General features: G+C 35.2%; 1 non-coding gene across 1 annotated transcript; it reads left to right on the plus strand.

Moving 5' to 3' along the window:
- Positions 1 to 11,251: 11,251 nt before the first annotated feature.
- Positions 11,252 to 11,344, plus strand: Trnay-gua (transfer RNA tyrosine (anticodon GUA)). Its single transcript has 2 exons — positions 11,252 to 11,288; positions 11,309 to 11,344. It is a non-coding gene; the product is annotated as a tRNA-Tyr (tRNA).
- The last annotated feature ends 1,074 nt before the right edge of the window (positions 11,345 to 12,418 follow it).

A 12,418-nucleotide genomic window follows, 5' to 3' on the forward strand; every position in this document is an offset into this window, starting at 1 on the left:
AACAGACAATTGGGTCCACATCATATTCGTACAAAACTTTACTCTATTCCATTGAGGGTTTTACATACGTTATTTGAAGAAGCTATGGCTAGTCTATACTTGGATTTTCAACACCTGAATATAGACTTAACTCTATGATTATGGATGTTACCTACCACAGGCTCTATAAACCAGCACGGACCATGGATGATATTCCTTCCAAATCATGCCGTCAGTTCCTTAAGCTCAAATTTACAAACAAAGGAATAGATGCCGTCAACATAAGCAACATTCTTCGTCATAAAAGGGTTCAGTCGTCTATTCCAACTTATTTCAAGTTCAAGTCTACACCCTGTATTTCCTACAGCTATACTTCTACTATTGCATCCAAACTTTTTAATTATAAACAAACATTGCAGTGTTTATATATATAGACCATCTTATACGTAATCCACCAACATGTTCTTGTTCTTCATCTTCTTTCAACTACAGTCCAGCTGGACATGTCATTACTGGTGATGTTGATATAGTTGAAAATGAGGACCTCACATCACTTATTCTTAAAGGTCCTAAATACAGAGAACCTCGGTCTTTTAATTGGCGAAAGAACTTCATCTCTATTATGAGTTCTGTCGAAGATTATGCCAGACGATGGGCTAAATATGAAAAAGAAGAACTTGATACATTGTCAGAATGGGTTAAAAGCATAAGAGGGATATTAAAATCCCGCATTAGACACATGAAAACAAAAGTACGTACCATCTATCCTTCTGTGTTTAGTAAACCAGAAGTGATAAAAGAATTAGATAGGTTACATGAGGAATATGTTTTGGTTCCAGCTGACAAAGCTAGTAACAACATTGTCTTTATCTGTAAGGCTCATTATTACAACTGTATTTTAAACGAACGTGGCATTAATTCCACTTTTGGTAATCATACTTATACTCCAACTACCCTTTCAAAAGACGAAATTCTTCAAAACCATGCTTCAGTTTTAGACACATTTAATATTCCAGTCAATGAATATGAGTTACCGTAGCTATACTGGATTCCTAAACTACATAAACACCCTTAAAAACAAAGATACATTGCTGGATCCAGTAAGTGCTCTACCAAGCCCCTATCTTTGCTCCTCACGAAAATGTTAACAGCTGTGAAGGAGAAACTTCAAACTTACTGTGCGACTACATATGCCAGAAGTGGTGTTAATCAAATGTGGAGTCTAAAAAATTCTAAAGAACTTTTAGTAAATTTGAAATTACAGAATTTTTCCCAAATCAATAGCATTAAAACCTATGACTTTTCAACACTATACACGACCATTCCTTACAATAAATTAAAGACTAGACTTTTTGACATCATAGACAGTTGCTTCTTCAACAAAAACGGAAATATTCATATCTAGTGATCAGTCATTCAAAAACTTACTTTGTTAAACACCACTCTGATTCCACGCACAAGTACTCTGAAGTTGAAATAAAACATATATGATAGAGTTCCTCATTGACAATATCTTCGTGGTCTTTGGTGATCAGGTCTTCCAACAGTCTGTTGGAATTCCCATGGGCACGAATTGTGATCCTTTGTTAGCTGACCTGTTTTTATATTCATATGAAGGAGAATTTATTCAAAAACTTCTACGTGAGAAGAAAAAAATCTCTCGCTGTGACCTTCAATTCGGCTTTTAGATATATCGATGACGTTTTGTCTATTAACAATGATAGCTTTTATTCATATGTAGATTTGATATATCCCTGTGAGCTCGAAATAAAGGACACCACAGAGTCGTCCACTTCTGCTTCATACTTAGATATTTTATTGAAAGTAGACATTAACGGCAAGCTAACAACTCAACTGTATGACAAACGGGATGATTTCAGCTTCTCCATCGTCAACTTCCCACATTTATGTAGCAATATTCCATTATCACCTGCATATGGTGTTTATATATCTCAACTGATTCGATATGCAAGAGCTTGTTCTGGGTATAGTCAGTTTTTAAATCGAGGTAAGCTACTGACAAACAAGTTGATGGTACAGGGATTTCAACAGTCTCGATTGAAGTCAGTATTTCACAAATTCTATGGTCGTTATAACGATCTAGTTCGTCAATACAACCTCGCATTGGGTCAAATGCTGTCTGACGTGTTTCATACCGATTGTTAAGCCGTTCTTGGCACACTGATTTTGCCTGCGTATAACTCCGTTTACCTGATCAGGATATGGGGCTCACGGCGGATGTGACCGGTCAACAGAGGATGCTTACTCCTCCTAGGCACCTGATTCCACCTCTGGTGTGTCCAGGGGTCCGTGTTTGCCCAATGATCTATTTTGTATTGCTGTAGGAGTTATGAGATTGATCACTGTTCGTTATCTTCACCTTGCATGCTATGTAAATAAAGTTAATACCTAAAGTATTTATGATTTCTTTCCAAAGATTGTTAATTTTCTTTTCTTTTCTCTCCATGTTTCAGAGTTTTTCCATGTTTTCACATTTATCTATCCAGTTTTTGCGGTAACATTTTTTCTTATTATTTCCTAAGTATATTCCTAAACATCTTAAAGACTCAGTGTTTACTTTTATACCAAAATTTTCTTTCGTTGCGTCTTTTAAAGTACCAGTAAATATCCAACCATTATTTTTAAACCTAAATATAGGGTTTGTATACAATATGTTAACCCATTTTTGAAAATTTTCCTTAAATTTGAATTTTGTTAATGTTTTAAACTTGAAGTTCCAACTCTACTATATTTAAATATCATGTAAATATGTTTCTAAAATATGCATACATGTATAATTGACACACAGATGTACATGTATATACAGTGGAGCCTCGGTAATCCGGACGCCATTAATGCGGACGCTTCACCTTCCGGACGATTTTTCTAAGGAACGGAATTTTTATACGTTATTTTGCATCATTAATCCGGAAATTCGCGTTCCGGATCCGGACGGTCACTTTTTACTATAAAACGTTAAAATGCATTGAAAATTGTACCGTTAATCCGGAAGGTAATTTTGTTTAGGAAAGGTCTGTGTCGGACAGTTTTAGCAAGGCGTAAATTATAAAGAAAACAAGCCAAACAGTCTAATTGAAGCGATTGCCTGTACCCTGTCAACACCTCCCTCCAATTAGGTGGTGTGTGATGATAATTCCGTTAGATAGCACGTGCCGATCGAGACATTGTATTGTCAATTTTCGCACATAAGATCTTTATTGCGTGTAGTGTTGAATTTTGTAAATAGATCTGTAGCATATTAATTTATAATCTTGATCAATACCCTAATAGTATTAATAAATTAAACATCATGCCGTAATGATAATTTTTTAACTGCTACACATATCAGTTGTACCGATTCGTAAATTGATATCGGCTTATTCAAATCTAAAGAGTGTAGATTATACTTCTAGATTTTGGATTTTATACTGTTAATTGGCGTGAAATATACATGTATATTCATGCACATGTAGTATAAGTTTTTAACGTTTAGAATGCCACGCATGTAGAATGTACCTGTGTGCGATTGATTCTTGTTACGATGTTGTAGAGCTTTATTGCTTTCGAATTTTTAAACTCTGGGTAGAAGTGAGAAAATTACCATTTTAAGGAAAATGACAATTAAATTCTGTATGTACCTGTAATGTTAGTTTCAACCGAGTTTTGTTCCGTTATTATCGCATCATGAAAATATTAGGTGCGCGTGACTAGATCAAAGCAGTAGTAGGTCTTGATATTACGAGCTTAAATGATTTAATTTGTACTCCCGATATTGTCTTGGATAATTATAGAATAAGAAATATAAACTCTGGCAGATTGAATTTTGGTTAAAGAATGTTGTCAACTGATATGATAATCACGAAATTCTTATATCAACTTTGGACAATGAAGATTGTTTTAACAGACCGCTGAACCCGTGAATCGTGACAGATGGAAATTACCGGCCTCTTTAAGAAGTAAAAGTGTGATGAAATGTTTGAAGTGTAAATGATTATGTTAGTTACTAATGATTTATTTACTTATAGTTACATAAAGTGCTTCATTATTTGTTTTAGTGCATACTGTACACAGTTTTGTATATTTATTTGTAGGGATCATATGTATGTACAATGTAAGCACAGGCAAATACACTGAAGCTTGTAAAATTTTAAATGTGGTAATTTGATAATGTTGGTTGACACACTTTGTGAAAATAAGTTCATGCATGTAAGGGATGATACATGTATTAGCAGCATAGATAAGTGTATCTAATGAAAGACAGCATTTAATATTATATCTAGTCGTTGTTATGATTTTTTTTTTCTGTGGCGCGTGAAGATGGACTGTGTGGTTATGATATACATTTGTAAAGTATTTATATTGAGTAGCAATTCCATTGAAAATTACTTTCTCGAGGTATTATCTAGAACTGAACCCCGAAGGAACTAAGAAACAGATACGAAAGGAGGTGTATATAGCACGTGAATGTAAAATATATAGGTAATATATAGGTATACCTCCTTGTTACTGTTTGGTATCCGTACGTGGTATAAATAGGCCTATACCTGAGCAATTCGTGTTCATTTGTTGCTGCTTTTTTTTTTTCTTTTTTCTTTTTTAAGAAAAAATTATGCCTAAAAACAAATTACAAATATGCGTAATCCGTCCCGATGATATTAAACAAAAATACATATGAACCAATACACATCTTTTTAAATATTGAAATATTTATACGATACTTATTTTCACGAAACTTGAGAGTTCTTTACATTAATTAGATAGGGATCGAGATAACGAACTGGGAAGGGAAATGGGTTTTCTTCAATAAAATGAATAAAACGGGTTATAAATGTAAGGGAATTAGTTAGTTTGATTAATACATGCATTATTATCAATAATCCATGAAATAAAACATGCCAAGAAAGGGTTACTATTAATCAGCATGTAATATGGTCCTATTGAAGCCAACGAATTCAGACCGGAGGGGATTTCTTGGCATGGTCATGATTTTTGTGTATTCAACTAAAGCACTCAAATAACCCCATACCGGTTTATTTGGTCATTTTTGAAAATTATTTTTGCACATTAATGGCAAAAATTACAAATTGTGACCCCCCCCACCCCCCCCCCCCCCCCCCCCCCCCCCCCTTGCGCTTCATATCACATATTTTGAATGAACGTTGTATTTTATCACATATTTAAATTGATGCCAATAACGCGATAATGCAGAATAACGCTGTTGGAAAAGCTCATTGTTACCCGTCTCGTCTGCCTACACCGCAAAAACAACATCCTACACAGAATTTTCGAAAGTTTTTACCCGCAAACAAGACTACCACATGTGTGTAAACAGCCTGAGTGCACCTCAGGAAGTAGCCTCAGCTACCAACATCAAATAGTTCCTTTGTATACAACTGATTATTTCCGAAAATTACACAAAATTTCTTAATCAGGGGTACAAAAATTAAGAGAAAAGAAGAAGAGGAAATGAGAAGAATCGCGCAGGGGGGGGGGGGGATCATTCTTTTAAATATATGGAACTACCATTGAAGTTCATTTTGATTGGACAATTACCGGTGTGATACCTTTACACATTAGACGATCGATCCGATGCCGGCATATTTTGTAGAATATTGAATATACCTTTCTGTCTGCAGAATGTGTATTGATACAGTAGTTCATATTTTTAAAATTATTTTTACTACCCCCCCCCCCCCACCCCACCCCACCCTTTCAAATTTTCCGTTCCAAACTCGGCTATACCGTACTTACGTACTCGTTTACCAGGTGGGCGGTAAATCTAGTACTGCCGACTCCCAACTTCCGATGGTCCCGGATTGCGATGTTTTAAAGATAATATTAAAACCGGCCAACAGAATTACTTCATACTTCTCGGGGACAATCTTTATGTCCAAATTGATTCACACAATTAAAAAAACCCAATAATAATAAGTATAAATTCTTAAACTTGAAATGTCACCTACTCAAAAGCGGTAAATCTAGTACTGTGTTATAAATACAAAAACCGAAAACGGACACCGATACAGGTACGGTTAGCAAACATAGCTCATAACACAATATGATCCAAAGAAAAATACCATTAAAACGGAAATAAATTACTTTTAAATATTAATAAAAGTTACCATTATTATGCATTCTTTGTGTTTCTAAATTATGGCAGAACTCTTAAATTTGGAAATTGTAGGGGGGGGGGGGGGGGGGGCGCTGAATCCGCCACTGAGTACTGCGACAGGGATATCACGGCAAGCCAGCTACTGTAGGGATGTGCCAACATATACGGTCCTCCTACACAGTGATGCGCCTATCAGACGTCTTTCTTCCCACAAAAATTGGACAACCACAGAAAATATACCCGTTATACAGTATCTATGCGGTTTATGTGGGATTCATGTGTTATAGATGTGTGATTAATAAATGTTCGTGTGGAATACATGTTGCATCAATGTGTTATTTATTGCATATTGGGTTAAACTATTATTTATATGGACTGTATATGGTGTATACATGTATATATATTATCAATTGTGGAATACATGATGAGTGCACATGAAATTAAGCAGAAACTTACTATGGTGTTATGGTTTTATTTCATGAATTAATCCTTCATTGGAACCTGAAAATGTATCAATAACCTTTATTGATATATACAGTGTACAGAGAAGATATGATTAAGACATACATGTATTAAAAACGAATGCAAGTATAATTATGAGACAGGTAATTAAAGATACATCAAATAAGGGATGGCTTAAGCGTAGTACGAAATTCATTTTCGGAAATTCTTTCAGTTTCTACGATTTTAGCAATATGATTGGAGGAGTTTGAGAATTTTTGAAAAGAGAATATCGTCACAGGATAAAAGTCACGGATAAAAAGTCACATTTGAATTTTTTTTTTATGGAATTAGGACGAAATATGGCACAGGGCAGTCTGTATGAAAATATTAAAATCTTAAAAGAAATATGTTCCTGTCAATATAAAGGTTAAACTACATGTATGTTGTATATATTTTTCAAAAATTTCATAGCTCTAGCAATCTTATGTGGTCGGGTTAATCTAAGAATACTGTGGTCTACGTTTTGATAACTATTTCCATCAAAGTCCCTACATAACTCGGCGATGAAATTGCTAAAACAACAAGGTGGTTGTATAAGGGTTCCTTGTACACAAGGGCGCGTGAGGTGATCATATTACGAGGGGGTAATGAGGAGACCCCTGACTGCGCAGGTTTCAGTGTTCCTAGAAGTACGAAGATGGAAGGTACGTTTTGAATTTTTTTTTTTCGCACAACAATTTCTTTATATTCAGATTACTTTTAAAAAAAAAAAAAAACACACACACACACAAATAACTGATTTATATTCCATAATGTAACAATCTTGAGTAATATTCATGCGATAATTTTGATTATATTTCTGAATTCACATGCAGTGTTTTTATCGTTTTGCAACATTTCACAAGAGATCAGAACTCTGGAATTGTCACATACAGATAAACAGATTATATAGTATCAATTAATATTTTCACATGTAATTGGCAATATTCTTGAATGAAAATCAAAATTGGTATACATATATGTACACTTTATACTCTTAACTTGGGAAATGGCCAACATTTACATCGATTATATTCATCAAACTGGCAGCTATTGTATTGTATTACTTATTACCATGAGCTGTACAAGTCATATTTGTTAGAATAATAAACATAAGGTATTGAATAGTTTGGAAGTATTGTATTGTTTATTACCATAAACCATACAGCTCAGGTTTATATATTTATTTTTACAAAGAATTAATAAACATCGATATACATAACACATAGGAAATGCAGTTTAGGGGAAAATAAATCTTCCACGCTCAATTTCAATCCGATGTGAGGGTAAACGATATTTACATATATGTACATATATGTTTGATATAGATAGATAAGTTTATTCCAATTTTGGGCCCAGAGGGCATAACAGTAAGACAGTTTATAAAGAAGGAAATTCAAAAAAGAAAGAAAGTTTACAACATTAACTACAGGTTACATAGACTGCAAACTGCATGTGGATGCAACATGTTGGGGAAGCAAGTACATTATATATGTACTGTAAGATATAGTTCTAGTTTGAAACTCTCATTTAAATACAATGTATGTTAAATAAATGGACACGTACATGCTTATGAAAAAGTATCTGGTATGGAATATATATAGTGAATACAAAATTGAGGATAACCTCAGCACTTCTTCATTTCTGTTGTATTCTTGAACATCTATATTTATAAACATAATATATCTCCTAATTTTACCAGAGCGAATTTCACTGGAAGGCTTTGTAGCAGACTTCGAAGCTGCACTGTGGCAAGCTATTATGGAGAGGTTTCCACGCACGCCAATCCAGGGCCGTGCATTCCACTGGATACAAGCCGTGTTCAGGAAAGGTCCACTCCTTGCCTTGCCATTCCAACGCGAAGACCCGTTCCACCGTCTGGATGGCCGTGCTCCAGTCCAGAAGTATTGGCTCCAGTATGGATTACATCTACAGAACATGGATTCGTAGCCCCATATTTGAAACCCATCACTGGAGTGTCTTTACGACACCCACCCGGACCAACAACGACGTGGAGGGGTGGCATAACCGACTAAACACCAGTGTGGTAGGCAGGGGACCCGTCCCTTTTACCATCTGGAAGCAACGGACATTAGCCTTCAGATAAAGATGGTGTCCGAAGGCAAGATGCAGCGATACCAACGGAAGAGGACCCGACCCGTCAAGTAGAGGGACATGTTTTTGAATTGTGGCACCAGTACCAGGTGTGGATCCAGGAATTGTGGTTACGGGGGCGCCACTTTATGAGGCAGTGGATCCAGGCCGAACCATGGTGGGGGTACAGGGGGCGAAGCCCCCGAAACCTCCTGGATTTTACAGATTTTATGGGGCTTGAAATATTTCTCTATTAAGTCATTTGTATTATTTTCTATCATATTAAGAAGGTGAAATTAATAAAATGACCCAAATTTTAAGGGGTTTTTTGGAAAAAAATAGATTCTCCCAATAAAGTAATTCAAGAAATCAAAGGATTTTGTCATTTATTTCTCCGGGAGTGGAAGAAATTATTGCTTCTTTTATCGTTTAGTACATTTTCCGAAACAAGATACCGCGATTTACCTTAAATTTGAAAATTTTAGGGGGGGGGGGGCGCTAAATCCGCCACTGAGTACTGCGACAGGGATATCACGGCAAGCCAGCTACTGTAGGGATGTGCCAACATATACGGTCCTCCTACACAGTGATGCGCCTATCAGACGTCTTTCTTCCCACAAAAATGGGACAACCACAGAAAATATACCCGTTATACAGTATCTATGCGGTTTATGTGGGATTCATGTGTTATAGATGTGTGATTAATAAATGTTCATGTGGAATACATGTTGCATCAATGTGTTATTTATTGCATATTGGGTTAAACTATTATTTATATGGACTGTATATGGTGTATACATGTATATATATTATCAATTGTGGAATACATGATGAGTGCACATGAAATTAAGCAGAAACTTACTATGGTGTTATGGTTTTATTTCATGAATTAATCCTTCATTGGAACCTGAAAATGTATCAATATAACCTTTATTGATATATACAGTGTACAGAGAAGATATGATTAAGACATACATGTATTAAAAACGAATGCAAGTATTGTGCGCACATGCAATATAACCCAGAAGTTGAACTCTCTGGTGAATAACTTTTACTAATGTACATATTTTATTGGGCAAAATCCTTTTTGATGCAATTTAGATTAATGAAAATGTTGGTGTTTGAATAACCATGAGGCTTCTTTTTTTTTAATAACCATGAGGCTTCTTTTTTTTTTTCCTCCTAAGTCCCAAAAGTTGGGAAGTGTATGAAATTAAATCCCCGCTTAGAAATGTAAGTTCATGAAATATATATAAGATACAAATTATATAGGCATAATGCGTCATAAAATACTTAATCATGACATCAATAGCATTACAACAAGAGAAAAAGATTAAATATTGTATTGTCATAATTAGATACAAAGATAATATTATTATTGCACCAATTGTTTGTTATTTCAACATATGACAATTTTCTACGGCATTATATAATTTATCAAATGTAGCCAAATCCAATTTGCAAAGAATTCGTAACCAGACGACAGAGACCAGCCAGTCTAAGGACTGAATATCTTGACGTATTAAAACGATACCATAGAGCCCTTGAACTAAGATTAATTTTTAGAAATATGACAATGAATTTCACAATTACCCTAACATTTGTCATATTCAAATAACGCAGGAATATATATCTTTATAAACGTTTCCACGAGAATGGGAGAAACGAGATCTTCCTCCAATTCATTTGCATACGGTGCATTTTCGCAAATTATAACTGTTTACATGCCCAAGAGAAAGTTATTTGTATTACATATTGTCAAGGTGTGATTAACAATTTTATGAGCAGCATATTCCAGACATTCAAAGTGCCGATATTTAGCCGAATGCCGGTGGTATTCAAAACCTCCATAGCATTTGAAAAAATTAAAACTGACAATCATTCCTAAATAAATGTTGAAGACAAATCACTTACAAGTACGTTTAAAAATCCAGAAATATTGCACACATATTGTTCAGTATACACATTATTTTTATATTCATAAAACAAGTGCCGAATTCACTAAGTGCCGAGTTAACCAAGTGCCGAATTCACTAAGTGCCGAGTTCACCAGGGGCCGAGTTGACTAGAATTCGTAGTGCGAGGAGCGCTGGGTAGAGAATGACAAAGATGGGGATGATTGACCCCATGATCCCAAACAACCTTTCTGTGCTAGAAATTTTCAATAAAAGGGTTAAGGCCTGGTAATGCAACTCCCGTAACTCCCACTTTGGATCCGCCACTAAGCCATGTGAGTGCGTTCGAGATCGCCATTCCTGTTGTTCTCGTGTTCAATTCTTAGAGAACATGTGCTAATGAACGTTACCTCGTTTGACCACAATACCTCGAACCTGTTCTCGCCGGTCGGGATAGCCAGGAATTTGTAATCGTGGGAAGAATGACGATCTCGAACGCACCCTGTTTGTGGGAAGCGATTGATAATCTTTGAGAAATCGTGTAATCATTCACGTCTGCCACTAAACTCTAGTATGTAATCGGGGTGGCGAGGTGGGGTGAGGCGAATGCCGCAGTTTGGAGCGTCTCTATATCTACCCATCAAAAGACATTGCAAATTTAACACAAATTAAACCCAACTATTTGTATCCCGCGATAGCTCAGTTGGTAGAGCGGAGGACTGTAGTGGAAAATATACTCATTGAAATCCTTAGGTCGGTGGTTCAAATCCGCCTCGCGGGATGAATTTTTTTTTTTCCCTAAGGGAGAATGGAAAGATGGCAAAACCAAGTGTTTTCTGTTGACAGATGGCTTATCTTCCAGGTTCAACTCGTCATCTACGCCAGCTAACTACTAAGTAAAGTTTTAAAATAATTCTTAATCATTCCAGAGGGCATTTCAGTGTTATTGTTTTTTTTTTTCATTTTTAGAATTAATTGGAAATCCCTTCAACTCAGCCCGAAAATTATCATTCAATACCTTTTTAAAAAGCTGTATCAATATTACATGTACCTCTAAATCTGAAAATTTTATTTCGTTGTAAAAGTGTGCCATTATATATGTAACTTTAACCAGTCATTGAAGAACAAAAAGTAGTGGAGATTGTTACAATACTCCCAGTCAATAAAACTGTTGGAATATATTGCATTAGCCATAAAATGTTGAAATTAACTAAAGCCACCATTGTCGAACCACTTACTACATGTATGAAATTCAACAGATCATTGTCGGAAAATATTTCCCCATCTTTTTGGAAAATTGCTCACATCATTCCTCATTTTAAAAAGGAAGACCCGTCAATAGTATCTAATTATAGACCTGTCTTGCTATTATCATGTGTTAGTAAAATTATGGAGAGAATTATTTTCAAACATGTATATAATCATTTTCATAGTAATGATCTATTTTATCAATATCATGCTGGATTTTTACCAGGACATTCTACAGTTTATCAATTATTAGACACTTAAATTATCATAGTATTGTTCAATGTATTGACAAAGGAAAATCATGCATGATATTTTATGACCTATCAAAAGCATTTGATAGAGTATGGCATAATGGTCTCATTTTTAAATTACAAACTTATGGTATATCTGGTAGTCTTTTACATTGGTTCAGAAGCTACTTATGTCACAGATCACAAAAAGTAATGTATAAGGACCTTTTATCATCAAAACTCAATATATTTACAGGTGTACTCCAAGGTTCTGTTTTAGGACCTTTACTATTTTTGATTTATGTTAATGATGTTGCTGTATATATGCTACATGTATCAATGTGTCATTTGACAACATCAAGGATTTCATAGCCCCA

The sequence above is a fragment of the Ostrea edulis genome, chromosome 6 (genome assembly GCF_947568905.1).
Source record: "Ostrea edulis chromosome 6, xbOstEdul1.1, whole genome shotgun sequence".
NCBI classification, from domain to species: Eukaryota; Metazoa; Mollusca; class Bivalvia; order Ostreida; family Ostreidae; genus Ostrea; species Ostrea edulis.